General features: G+C 40.0%; 1 protein-coding gene across 1 annotated transcript in view; it reads left to right on the forward strand.

Annotated features, from left to right (window-relative positions):
* DNAH5 (dynein axonemal heavy chain 5) overlaps positions 1-14,991 on the forward strand; it is a 376,240-nt gene that overhangs the window by 105,091 nt on the left and 256,158 nt on the right. The gene's annotated exons all lie outside the window — the stretch shown is intronic.

Here is a 14,991-nt window from a genome sequence, read left to right on the forward strand (position 1 = left end):
TGAGTTTTAGTGTATTCAAGGAATTGTGCAGCCATCACCATAATCCTGTTTGAGAATATTTTCAACACGCCAGAAAGATACCTCTCCCTGTTAGGAATCATTCACCATTCCTGCACGGCTTCTCCCCAACCTTAGGTAACTACTAATCTACTTTCTGTCTCTTTGGTATGGAGTTGCCTATTCTGGACATTTCACATAAATGGAATTATACAATACGTGGTCTTCTGTGACTGGCTTCTTGCATTTATCATTATATTTTTAGGATTCATCCATGTTCTAGCATGTACCAGCACTTCATTCCTTTTTATTACCAAATAATATTTCATTGTATGGATATATCACACTTTGTTTATTCATTCATCAGTTGGATGAATAATGTGGTATTTCCAGGTAACAGAATATTATTCACAGATTTAGGTTATTTCCACTTTTGGCTATTATGAATAATGCTGCTATGAACATTTGTGTCCAAATTTTTGTTTGAACATATGTTTTCATTCTCTTGGGTCTGTACTTAGGAGTAGAATAGCTGGGTCCTATGATAAATCTGTGTTTAGCATTTTGAGGAACTATCAGACTGTTTGCCAAAGTGGCTGGACCATCTGACATTCCCACCAGCAATGAATGAGAGTTCTAGTACCCCCACATCCTTATCAACACTTCTTATTGTCTGTCTTAAATTTTAGCCACCCTAGTGTGAAGTGCTACCTCACTGTGGTTTTGATTTGCATTTCACTAATGACTAACTGATGTTGGGCATCTTTTCATGTGTTCCCTCTGTCTCTTTATCTTCCGACCTCCTACACGTTTCTGGAAAGACTTCAATGTGCAAAGCATGAGGGCAGAATATCATGTTCTCAATGACTTTATAGTCTTGTTAAGGAGACAAGAAAGTGGCCAAATGAGAGCCCAGGCAGTAGGGGGTTAGAAGTTCAGAAATTGTGGTGACACACAGGAAGCAAAAATGATGGGTACATTACCCAGAGGAACAGGGAGGATCTGGATAGGAAGAGAATGAAATGATTCCCCTTATTTTAATTCAAATAAAGTAATTTCTGTTTACCTTTCAATGACACTAGAAACCAAAATCTCCATGCCTAGGTCATTGAAACAGAACTCAGAGTGGGAGTTTACTCCAGTAAATGAATTTAAAATGAGAGGATGAGCATCCCATGTGCTTATAAAATATAAAGATTCACTCCTTCGTTTATGTGTTTATTCATTTATTGCATAATTATTTAATGCCATGTGATTTCAGGTCATTTTAGGAAGAAATTGAGAAAAATCAGACCCATAGGTTCCATTTATACACTGTGTACTGCTCACCCATCTACACTAATTTATAACCCCCACCCCCCAACATATAGACATGTTCAAACATGTTTGCCTACAGTTACTTAGATCTGTTCAGAACTGCTTACCATTTGTGAATGTTCTTCTCTTACTGCTTTCCTTGTTGCCTATACCTTGCACATACGTACTTCTATTACTTAAGGGTTTCACTGTATTATATTTATTGGTTGACTTGTGGGTTTTTGAGAGTAGGGGCCATATTTATATTACTTGCCTTGTATCTCAGTGCCTACATATTTTAGTTCCTGTTGTGTAATTAGTGTCCAAAAAACAAAAATGCTGAATGAAATCAAAGAGGAGCCAGGGACTCACAGACATTATTCTGTTCAGAAATCAAGATAGAATTAATATATTCTTTTTGAAAGGCATCTCCTAGAAACCAGGAAACAGAAGAAAGAATTTCAACAGTAGATTCTGTTTTCTTTCATTCATAGGCTCATACACATACCCACAAACCGATGTGTAGTTCCAAGGTGCTTTTGTGTCGATGTATAAGGGCCCAGGTCCTGAAGTGCCTGAAGGAACAAGGGAGGAACCTTGTGTTTTGGGAGCTGGGTCTGCACAAAACAAGGTAAGGCACTCAGTGGAGTGGAGAAAAAGCTCAGTGTCTAGAACAAGAGTCAAGCCCAAGCGGCCCTGAGACTAAGTTCTGGTTTGGGATTCCTTTTGGTCTTCCTTCTAGTGCTTTCAAGGTCTGGAAAGGGCCAAACCTACACGTGGGCTGTAACTATAGGCAGGGAATGTAGCAGACAAGGTGTAGAAAGAGGTGGAATGTCCAGGAAGTAAAGATGGTAACTGGCCAACCCAACTGCAAGGGATGGCTAAGGCTTTAATAGTTGACTATCTACCATATTACCAGCGCTGAGTGTGAAAGGGTCTACTGATTCTGACTCCAATTACAATGTGTGGGTTTTGCCCCCCATACCAAGCAATTCTCCAACACCAGCTGGGTGTCCTACAATTCAACTCAGTTATGACATTCTACCTGGAGATAGCGTCAGATCTCACAGGTTAAGGGCTCAGTCCCACAAGACTACCCTCTACCCGCACTTCAGGTGCCAATGGAAAGTCAAGATTTTCACCTTTACTATTGACTGGCCGGCTATAGATTGGAGGTTCCATTGACCCCCTCCTTGGGTTTGATTAATTTGCTAGAGCAGCTCACAGAACTCAGAAAAATATTTTACTTACTAGATTACCAGTTTATTATAAAAGGCAATAACTCAGGAACAGCCAGATGGAAGAGATGCACAGGGCAGGGTATGGGGAAAGGGTGAGGAGTTTCCATACTCTCTTGGGGGGCACACCACTCTCCCACATCTCCATGTCTTCACCAACCAGAAGCTCTCTGAACCCTGTCATTCTGGGTTTTTGGGAGGCTTCAGTACATGGGCATGATTGGTTAAAATATTGGCCATTGGCTATTGAACTCAACCTTCAGCTCTCTCCCCTCCCGGGAGGTCAGGGGGTGGGACTAGAAGTTTCAACCCTCTAATCACTTGGTTAGTTCTCCTGGCAACCAACCATAACCCTTAGGAGTTTTCCAAAAATCATCTTGTTAACATAAAAAAAGACACCTTTATCTCTCTCATCACAGAAAATACCAAGAGTTTTAGGAATGAAGAACTACTATATATTTTTTATTATAAATCACAGTATGATGAAGGGTCTTGGAAAGATCCTCTAGGATTGGGGAGATGCTACTCAACTTCTCACACCTTTTACTGTTAAACTCTGCCAAAAGAAGGAAAGAACGTGGAGAGGATGAATCTTTCACAAAATAGGGTAATGTATTGTTGAACTGTAATGTCATCAGCCATTAAGTTCTTGTTGCACGACAGCCAAAACAACATGATAATGAGTGCTAATCCAAGAGGTATTTGATGTTTGTAATTGGGCTCAGCACTCATATGTGATCTTCCATCCATCACAGCTCTGCACTCGATCAACCATCTGTGCTTCTCAGAATTTTAAATCACATCTTGTTAAAATATGCACACTCAGGGCTTCCCTGGTGGCACAGTGGTTGAGAGTCCGCCTGCCAATGCAGGAGACGCGGGTTCGTGCCCCGGTCCGGGAAGATCCCACATGCCGCGGAGCGGCTGGGCCCGTGAGCCATGGCCGCTGAGCCTGCGCGTCCGGAGCCTGTGCCCTGCAACGGGAGACACCACAGCAGTGAGTGAGCAAAAAAAAAAAAAAAAAAAGCACACTCAAAGTAGCTTGAATGTTAACGCTTGAATGTTAACCCTCGTTGTTACATTCCATATCGTGCCACAGCCTTTTAAGCAAACTAAACCATGCTGTAGTAAATTGAGAACCCAGTATACACATTCTAGTACCTCTTTCCCTGTGTAAGTCAGAAACAGGTCTTGCCATAGTTTAAGGGACATATGCCACGTGGTATTAATAACATTGTTATTGGTGGACATAGATACGCATTTCTTAGAACTAAAAGCTCTTCAAAAATCCATTTAATGAAAGCTAGTTTTGAAAAGAGTAATACAACCACTGCATTTCTATAGTGAACCTAAGGATGGCAGATCCTTTATTTAACTTGACGTAGGTCTACACCTTTCCCAGGATTTTAACTCTCACTGTTTATGATTCATCTTGTGAAATACAGACAACCAGGACTTCCCTGAGGGTTCCGTGGCTAAGACTCCATGCTCCAAATGCAGGGGGCGCAGGTTCAATCCCTGGTTGGGAAATTAGGATCCCACATGCCATGTGGCATGGCCAAAAAATTTTTTAAAAATTAAAAAAAAATAAAAAATAAATTTAAAAAATGACAATTTCTAATAAATAAATAAATAAAATATACACAACCACTTCTGTAATGATTAGAGGAAAATAAATGAATGTTTTGGAAAAATGAAGACAGAAAAGAGTATTGTATGTTTACTCTCTGGCAATGAATTTTTCCCAAATATTGGCTTCATTCAATAAACGGTTAATATGAAAAATTTAAAAGGGGGAATGTACTTAAGACACCAAAGGATAAAAATAAAATAAATAAGGATAAATTGAAAAAGAAAAAAAAGTTTTAGCCACCTTCTTCAAACACTACCAAGGAAAGATCTGGTGGAAATGGAGTGGAGTTGAATGTATTGCTTAGTGTTTGCTTCACCTATTTCTCCTTTCAGCTCCTTAAACTGAGAATGTCACCTGCCTCATATTAAGCCTCCTAGAAGCATGACCAAGGTCTTGGTTGCTCAAATTTAACTTTCTGAAAACCTAAATGTAAGGTAGGAGTTAACAAGAGGGAAGTATTTTATTGTATTTTTTTGGTGGTTCTGTCACGTAGAGAATTTCTATTGAAACATTCATTCATTTAAATTGCTTTTAAGATATCTTGTAAAAACTTTTCCCCTACCTCTTTTGGTGCTTTTGGCTGGCCTAATAATTAAATTGACATAAGATAGATTAACAGGAGAAAAAACAAATTTAATTACTTTTGTACAGAAGTATGGATTCTCATAACTCAGAATCAGAAAAAAAAAAAAAAAGACCAAAGCAGACAGCTTTCATACTTTTTAAACAAAGAAACAATAAATTGTGCAAAGCTAACAAGACAAAGAAACTCATGCCTGGGTACTAATTAGTGAAGAACTTAAGCAGAATACCTCTGGTGGGTGATAAGGCTGTCTCCCCATCTTCTGGTGCTGGGAGTGTACCTGTCATATGGGAGATTTACTTACTGCTTTCATGAGGACAGAGAGGAGGGTCCAAGTGTCCTTGCACCAGCTCTTTCTCAAGTAACTTTAATTCAAAATAATCCATATGCCACTTTGGCATATTTTGGGGCAGACTGACTTGAGCCCAACAGTACAATGTTTATTATTTTTAACTATACACAGCAATTAGGGTCAGGATAGCAAAGCACTGCCTAGCAGGAGTCCTGAGGGAATCAGATTTGATGAATATATAAGAATGCTTTCCAATTAATGTATCAATGGTTTCTAAATATGCAGTTCCCTGGAACGCTTACAAATATTTGAAAACTGTAATTACTTACAGAAGGATTCAAGAGACTATTTTTCCCCCTCAAATAAATTTTGTACACACCATTCATTTACTCAGCAAATCATTTCTTTACAAATAATGAAAAGACACAGGAGCCCAGCCTTTGTTTGTATTATCACAAATGTCCAGTTTTGTGGAGTCTGAATTATGAGACTTCGTACGTTTAAAGTCTTGAGGTGGCCTATCCCCAGGTTTACCTAAACACATTGGATTTGTCACCTTAGAAGGAACAAGGATTCCTCAAGATCTTATCACACCATTCTTGCCCTGGTGAATAAAACTCAAAAGAATGAACAGCAGTTGTCTCAATAGTAGTAATGACAAGTGGCATAAAGTGAGCCATTTAAGTTTTAAAAATTACATTAAGGTAAAATATTAATTTTATTTAAGTCTTTATCTACTACTTAAGTCTTTTCTTTTTTAAATTTTATTTAATTAATTAATTTTTAGCTGCGTTGGGTCTTCGTTGCTGCGTGCGGGCTTTCTCTAGTTGCGGCGAGTGGGGGCTACTCTTCGCTGCGGTGCACGGGCTTCTCATTGCGACGGCTTCTCTTCTTGTGGAGCACGGGCTCTAGGCACTCAGGCTTCAGTAGTTGTGGCTCGTGGGCTCAGTAGTTGTGGCTCGCGGGTTCTAGAGCGCAGGCTCAGTAGTTGTGGTGCATGGGCTTAGCTGCTCTGCGGCATGCGGGATCTTCCTGGACCAGGGCTTGAACCCGTGTCCCCTGCATTGGCAGGCGGATTCCTAACCACTGTGCACTGGAGAAGTCCCCTTAAATTTTATTTTTAAAAAAATTGAAGTATTGTTGATTTACACTTAAATCTTTCTCTTAAGGTCCAATTTTGAAATTAAATTACTGTAAGAAAAGTTTTTCTATCCAGACTGACCTTGATTTTCTTAATAAGAGTCCTGGGATAAAGAAGATGATGTCAGCCTGACTGTGGGCCAGTCTGCAGTGACCACATCCAGGGTCCACGGATCAAATGAGGAACTGGTTTGAGAGAAATCAGAAGTTTTAGTATGTTTGGTCGTTAAGAACAGACATATTTCTTGAACTGAAATGTTTTCATTTGTTCAAGAAATTTAATGGACTTTTATTTGACAGTGGAAAAAAAAGGGCAGGGATTGTGTCTTATTCTTTCTTTGTCCCTAGTACTGCTCCTGGCACATGGCCAGTATTCACAACATGTTTGATTGATGAATGAATGAAGAAATACATGGAATGTTATGTTATGGTGTGAGATGGAGGTTGGAAAAGTGAGAAGAAAGTTTTCACATCCTTGGAGAGGATGCTCTTGGATTGTAGTGACCCCTCCTGGGTGTCTGTCTATTCCAGGCCCTTCCTTCCTTCAGTCTTTAGGTCTTGTGGACCCCTCTGACCAGAGCTGATTGGATCAGGGTGGGGATGAGATCCAAAACTCTCTCTCCAGGAACTGGAGTTAAGGCATCCTTGTCTGTCTGTCTCTGCTGGGCGCTTGAATTAAGGACTTGTAAACTGGGGAGTCCTGGGGCAGCAACCTCCTGCCGAGTGCACAGAGAGGCAAAGCTCTTTAGGGAGAGCTATAGAGAGAGGCAGGAGCTAGGGATCGGGTCCCACTGAGGGGACAGAGTTGCCTGCTGGCTGCTTCCATTCTGCCCCGGGATACTGAGATACCCCTGTATCCTCCTTGTTCATCCTCCTCTTTGCTTAAACCCATTCGAGTGGGTTTCTGTTCATTTCATCAAAACAACTTGACAAAGATGAGACATTTTGAAATTCACTTTCCGTTTCTGGCTTGAGTTTTCATGAAGGAGAATACAGACTATGAAGTATGTCAGAGGCATACGATAAAGTCTCCTCTTTATAGGCAAGAGAAATTTTTTAAGTGCCCAATTCTAAGAATTATCCGGCATTTTTCTTCCTGATATTCCTCCCCCAGTATAATCCTGTGAAAGAGTGTAATTCTATGGTTATTTCTGTCTATTGATGGTAGACGATATACATAGTGTTTTCCAAATTTAAAAAGGCAACTCAGAAAGCAAACTGTCTCAAACAAGATCTGGTACCTACATTTTTTTTGCAGACATAATTTATAACTCCTGGGAAAAAATTAGCATTCCAGAGCAATTTTCTGATAGACTTTAAGGAGGTTAAGATATCCTTTTGGAAAGTTATGTGCCTATCTACCCACCCAACTGACCATCTGCCTTTTTTGGAGTCTGAGGTCACCATGCATATTTTATATTGTATCATATCGAAGTATAACTCAAAACTTCTAAAAGCATGATTCTTAATTCTTACATAAATATAAAACAGCATGTGTCACAGATTTATTTTACACATTAATGAGAGATCCAGCTAGTTTAAAAATTATGCGAAATATTGAATATCATCAATGGAAGAATGCAAAACTGGTTAATGTCCTACATGACAATAAAACGGTAACTTTTGTGATTATATTTTCTCCCAGACAGAAATCATTTCATTTGTACAGGACAGAAACCTACTAGTTAACCTGTAACTTCACAGTCTGCTCTCTAATTAATGGTAATAATTCACACACAGATGCATTCTTCTGAAGAATTAAATAATCCTTGGGTGGACCAGTTATTAAACGATTTTCTACTCTAAGACTGAAAAGTCACACAAGTTTCTTTCTTTCTTATTTCCAAGTTTTGGAAAATTTTTCTTAACAGCCAACTTTTTTTTTTTCTATAAATATCTCTAACAGAAGGGATATCTTTAAATTGGCTGGCTCTTCTCTTGTGGAAAATTTTAAATAAAACTTTGACACATGCTCTTTTCAATTTGACTATGAAATTGCTTTAACACTTCAATATTAAAAATTATTAGTGAGGTCATTCAAATACCAGAAAGTAGCTGTTTCTTTGATAGACTATCTCATTTGTTTTTGAAAATCTAAGGCCATACCCAAAGGCCCAAACTAAAACACACAGTGTAAAGGCAATTTAAATAACAAGGAACTCTTCATGCATTTATACCATTTTTGATTTTCATCGTTAATTTTTTCCAAACATTTAAGCAATTAATTGGCTATATTCAGCTATAGGTGGAAAATATTGTTTTGATTAAAATGTAAATTCTTTTTATAAAGTGTCATTATCTTATTAGAACATTGCACTTTGGCAAAAAATAGATGTAGTTTTATTACATACATTCGATGCTAGCATTTAACACATTGTAATTGCACACCCTACTTGTTACATTTCACTGTTAGATATTGAGGTCTGTCTATTGGTTTTATAGGTAATATTTTCTCCATCTTTAGATAGAAATATTTTGGTAAACCATGATTCTATAAATATACGATACAATGGAAAATTCTTTTCTGTTTCTTTTTCAGTGCGTACCTTTTCAGTTTAATCCTGTGGTAATTTTATGTTTTCTCAGATAAGAAAAAGCATTCATCCTGTGTGTGTTGCTTACCATATTATAAGATTTTATTTTTAGTGCAAAGTCTAAGTTTTAATTATAAAAGTATTTGTATCCCTAAAATTTTGCAAAGAATGCACTGCAAAAGACATCTGTCTTATGTTTGTTTTGTATCAGATTGATGTTGAGCAACTGATAATCTTTGAAAGGTTGTTAGAGCAAAGCTGAGGTTTCCCTGAGGAAGAAGGAGTCGCCTGTGGGCTTTGGCTTCCACTCCAGCCCAGGAGTTTCCAGCCTGATCTTGCCAGCCTGCCCTAAGGATTTTAGGCCTGCCAGCCCTCACAACTGTGGAAGCCAATTCCTTGAAATAGATCTCTTTATATGTAAATGTATATAGTTCACTTGTGTGGTGTGTGTGTGCATATGTGTGCGCATGTGTTTAAATACGTGTTATTCTCCTGGTTCAGTTTCGCTGGTAGAACTCTGACTGTTACACCTTTGAAATTGGTAAAGAAAGCTAGGAACTTGCAAACTGCTCCCTCTTTCCCTAGGAAGAAACTCCCTTTGAAGAGCTTAACTCTTTAAAATTGGCCCCCCAGGGGGAAGGAGGGGTGGGATGAATTGGGAGATTGGGATTGACATATATACACTACTATGTATAAAATAGGTAACTAATGAGAACCTATTGTATAGCACAGGGAACTCTACTCAATGCTCTGTGATGACCTAAATGGGAAGGAAATCCAAAAAAGAGAGGATATATGTATACGTATAGCTGATTCACTTTGCTGTACAGCACAAAGTAACACAACATTGTAAAGCAACTATACTCCAATAAAGATTTTTAAAAAATGGCCCCCCAAGTCTGAGAAGTTTATATTTTCTGTTACTTTAAATCTCTCCTTCCTTCCTTCCTTCTGTAATTCTTCTATTCATTAGTATTTCCCAGCTTGAATAAAGGTCATTACGCACACACCAGCCTCAAGTTAATGTTGTTCAGAGGACTTAGAGGATGGGGCAGTGTTAAATGTGCAGCTGTCAAAATCATGGCTCTCAATCGCAGTCAACAGAAATTTACTGTTGCAAATTTTTTGTTTGCTGGACTGAAGCAAAAAAAAAAAAGAAAAAGAAAAAGAAAAAGAAAAAAGGACTGGATTAAAAGGACAACTGGGCAGCTCAGAATAGCTGAGAAAGTTGGACAGTGATGCTTGGAAAATGGCCCGGAGGATCTGTCAGCCGCAGCCAGGAGCTGGTCAGACACCTGCCACACAACCAGCCTGTTCATGATACTGCTACCGCCCTGACCTACTGCTGGATGCACTGCTTAGGGGGCCACGGCTGCCACGGCTGGCTAGGAAATTTACTCAGGGTTGTTGCTGACACTGTCCACCAGAATGCATTCTCTACCGCCCCACGTCTTTGGGTCATCAGCTCCTGGTTGAAGTCCAAGGTTGATGCAATTGATTGGGTCACATGCCTGGGTCACCTGCTGGTGCCCTAGTGGTGAGGAGGTCGGGAGAATATTTGGTACTTTTGGCTTCTATATGGGAAAGAGAGCTCTGCTTGGTGGGAAATTCTCCAAATACAGGGAGGGGAATTGGATGGGGGTCAAAGAGGAAAAATGCCCACTACAGTGCCTTCGGGCACCACCCCTCTGTGGAAGCTAGCAGGGATGTAGCAGCCTAGACTCCATGCAGCAGTCGTGCTGGAGCACCTGGCTGTTACCAGCACGGAAGCAGAGCTGGATGAGACAGGAAGAAGCATGTGGGGCAGCCAAATGGCTGGAGGGCACCCGAGGATGGTGCCCTTGGGCCTCATGGACCATGGAGGACCAGAGGGGAAAAAGGCATCTGCAGAGAGTGGCTTGGCCAACACCCACAGATCCTTATAGGAACATCTCTGAATGATGCCTGTGGAGAGGAGTCATGCCTGCAGCCCTTCTCATTACCATCATCCAAAGGATGGCTCACCTCCAGGCACCTGCTCAACTTCTAGCAGGACTGATGTCCACTTGTGCCTGGAGGCTTTGCTTGGCTCATCTTAGCAAAAGGGAGGCTATCCCTGCTTCAGTATCCAAGGGTATTTGTAAGCCCTTTTAACCCCTGCCTGCAAAACAGAGTTGGGATTCTGGACACCAAGGGAGACGGTGGTGGTCGTGGAGTAAAAGAGATGCCACCTGCCCAGCAGCTGTATTTGGGAGGATCTGAATAAAACCAGCTAGAGGTTTTATTCACGGATTGTTTCACTTCTGCCACTCCTCCTTGCCTCAGGTTGGGACAGTGGTGAAAGTTACCTCTAGTCTGAGACTGTCCAATGTATAATTCATGTTTGTAAAATAAAATTGACCCACAAAAAAATCTAACGGTTGGCAGTTGCCATATCACTTAGGAATGCTTTCAGTTGCAGGGAACAGAAAACACCATGTACAAAGCTTTAATTTCCCATCTAACAAGTGGTCTGGAATTGGCAGTTGCTATTGTTGGTTCAGACTCAAAGACATTAAAGCTATCATTTTTGTAATTCAAAGGGCTGTTCCCTGATGGTCATTACAATGGACTGAATGTTTGTGTCCCCCCTAAATTTCATATGTTGAAACCCTAATCCTAATATGATGTTATTAAAATGTGGGGCCTTTGGTACTTCATTAGGTCATGAGGGTGGAGCCCTCATAAATGGGGTTAGTGCCCTTATAAGAAGAGGCCAGTGAGTTAGCTAGCTCTATTTCTGTCATGTGAAGATACAATGAGATGTCAGCATTGGTAACCTGGAAGAGAGCTCTCATCAGAACCAGACCAGGCTGGCACCTTAATTTCGGACTTCCAACCCCTAGAACTATGAGAAATGTTTATGTTCTTTATAAGTTATCCAGTCTATGATACTTCTTTATAGTAGCTCCAACTGACTAAGACAGTCATAATGTAGCTGATGGCAACAGCTCCAGGAATCACGGTTGCATTCCAACTGCAAGAAGGTGTGAAGGGGACAGCTGAATCTGTCTCTTTCCTGAGGAAAGCAAAGGCATTCCCAGGGGCCCTAGTACACTGACTTTTATGGTTCACCAGCCAGAATCATGCCACATAGCTACCTATAACTACAAGGGACCCTGGGAAATATTTGCCATTTCCTGCATATATAGGAGAGGTAGATGTTTCTTTGCCAATCTTATTCTTCTTAATGAGACTGAAAAATGTGTGGGTTAGCCAACCAACAGTGACTTCTTCCACTGCCAAGTCTATAATTCAACTTAATATTGATTTGTGAATAATTCCTTCACTGTCTATTGATGCTTGCTAGCCCACAATTTGTGACCAGCAACAAGAGTTTCCCCTCTAAATTATGGAAGTAAAATGGTTAACAAAATTCTCTCCAGTAATCATTTTTTTTTTTAAATTAGAAGTTACCATTATATCATTTTAGTGACAATCAATTTCGTGGAATGCTACATTGCTGACAAAGCATTGTAAAGCATTGTGATTTTGAAAATCACACGTGGAGGAAAAAACTGTATAATTTTTAAGTCTTGAAATAGATTATAAAACTCAGTACAAAAAAGGAGACTTGGTTTCTAGTCCTGTCTCAGTTATTACACAGCTTTGTGGCCTCTGACAGGTTGGTCTTTGTTTTCTTTTCCATACAGTGATAATCTTTTCTATACAATAAAATTGTGATCTACATTAGTTATTGTCAGATCTGAAATTTCATGATTCTATGTAACTAGTCTTGGTGTCTTTGATTCTGTGTGGGTGGACAATAAATAAATTGCTACATGTTCATTCATTTGGTTTTCTTAAATTCAAGAGCTATTTTTTGAACACCTACTGTGTGTTGGGCAACAGAAGCACCAAGGATAAATCTCTTGTTAAAAGACCAATTTAAGCGGGGATTTTAGTTTGAGGTTTACTTTAAAATTTTTTAGGGAAAAGAATTGAATTATTTTCCTTAAAGCAGATTTGCCCAATTCCTTCAATGGTGGGGTTATTTCCAGCCATGGTCAGAGAGGGCAGGACCTAAGGAACCTGCAGGGTCCTCTGGCTCAAGCATCTTCCCTGCCACCCTGTCATCTCACTCAAGGTTCCTATCACTGGGCTGACTCCATCTCCAGAAGGTCAAGTCTAAGAGAACAGGTGCAGGAGGGGCGCGAGAACGGGCTGAGACAGCTATCTGCCCAGCAACAACTAACTGCTGGGATTAATCTAGACTATTAGGAAGCCAGAAGGGCGTCCTCTGAGGGTGATGCCCCAGGCAGGAAGTTATGGACCCCTATAGCTAGGGAAGGTCTGGGACTCAGGCCAGACCCAAGGAGGTCTGCTCTAGCTTGGGGATCCTGAACAATGTATACCCCTCTGAAAGCAAAGAAGAAATTTTAGCAGGAAGAGAAGACCAAAGACAAAAATATCTAGTTCACAGTTTTGCCTAAGATGGTACAGACCAGGGAACTACAGGACTGTTTTGAAAGTGTTAGCTCTGGCTTTCTTTCTGAAATCAGCCAGACTTGTGTTGGTGTGTCATCATTTCTGGAGGTGCCCCTCTCTCCTGCTAGCCCCTCACCTTCACCTTCTGTCACCTCAACACAGGCATACCTTGTTTTATTGCTATTTGCTTTATCGGGCTTCACAGATAGTGCGTTTTTTTTTTTTTTTTTTTTTTTTACAAAGTGAGGGTTTATGGCAACGTTGTGTGGAGCAAATCTAACAGCACAATTTTTCCAACAGCTTTTACTCACTTGGTGTCCCTGTGTCACGTTTTGGTAATTCTCAAAATATTTCAGACTTCTTCATCACTATTATATTTGTTAGGGTGATCTGTGACCAGTGACCTTTGGTGTTACTACTGCAAAAAGATTACAACTGGCTGAAGGCTCAGATGACGGTTAGCATATTTTAGCAATGAAGTATTTTTAAACTAAGGTATGTACACTGTTTGGACATAATACTATCGCACATTTAATAGACCACAGTATGGCATAGACATAAATTTTCTATGCACTGAGAAACCAAAAAATTCATGTGACTCACTTTATTGCAGTAGTTGCTTTATTGCAGTGGCCTGGAATTGAACCTGCAACGTATCTGAGATGCCTGTATAGTCCAGAGCTTAAACACCAGATGGAGTCAAGTTTCAGGGCTCACAACCTCTTTCTGGTTATGGTCCTGGGGAACTCTGTCTCCTCTGTAATATAGTGATAATAGTGATAATGGCCAAGTTTAGAGTGTGTCTTAAGGTATGATTTAACTCACAATCATGACCTAGAAGAGTGTTACCTCTCATTTCCCATTCTCACACTTACCCACTACAGACACCCTCTTTTCCTGAGCTGTCTTTCCTGGCCAAGCTGAGTTTTCATTTCTGTTAAAAGAATAACTCTTTTCTTGAGGGCCTGGTTTTAAATCTTCCAAGGTGATTATTGGGTGCACAACGAACTCTGACAATATGCTACTGAGAGAAACAGGATGATGACACTCCCTAGAACCAAAAAAAGTCATTTAATATTTTCTTAGTTTCTGAAGAGTGTTTAGAGTTTGTACTGCTTCATGGTTTTTTTCCTAGTAAGAATTTGAACAATTGTTCAAGAGTTAATCGGTATTTAGTAGCCCTTATGAACAGATGCAATCTTCTCCTTCCCATGGAGACTTGGAGCTGGTCTCCCTAGAATTTATAGTCTAGTAGATTTGAACTGTTTAATACAGTAGCCAGCAGTCATATTAACTATTGAGCATTTGAAATGAGACCGGTCTGATCTGAAACCTACTGTTCGTGTAAAATACACATAAAAATTTGAGGATGTAGTATAGTTAACGCAAGTTCGTGGTTCACATCTGCAAAACAACTCAGGAAACGTGCACCAGATACGGCTGCGTAGGTACTTCAGAGAGGAGCTAAAGCAGAGGATATGGGGGAAGGCCTGTCCCAGGAAGGCCCCATAGGGTCCGGCTCGGTTACAGCTGATAAGAAGAATCTAAAGTATCTCACGAATAATTGTTATATTGCTAACATGTTGAAATAATATTTTGGATATATAGGGTTAAATGAAACATTGCTAAAATAATTTCACCTGTTTCTTTTTACTTGTTAAAAATGTGGCTCCTAGAGCTATAAACGGACACATGAGGCAAACATATTTCTAACGGTCAGACCTAGTCCCACTGACAAAGAACAATTTGCAGAGATAAAATATTTATATTCTCCTTTGTAAAGTCCTTAAGGGCAAAGTTCCTGGAATCTTCACACATGCCAATGAAGCTAC

The sequence above is a fragment of the Orcinus orca genome, chromosome 3, assembly GCF_937001465.1.
Source record: "Orcinus orca chromosome 3, mOrcOrc1.1, whole genome shotgun sequence".
In the NCBI taxonomy this organism is placed as follows: Eukaryota; Metazoa; Chordata; class Mammalia; order Artiodactyla; family Delphinidae; genus Orcinus; species Orcinus orca.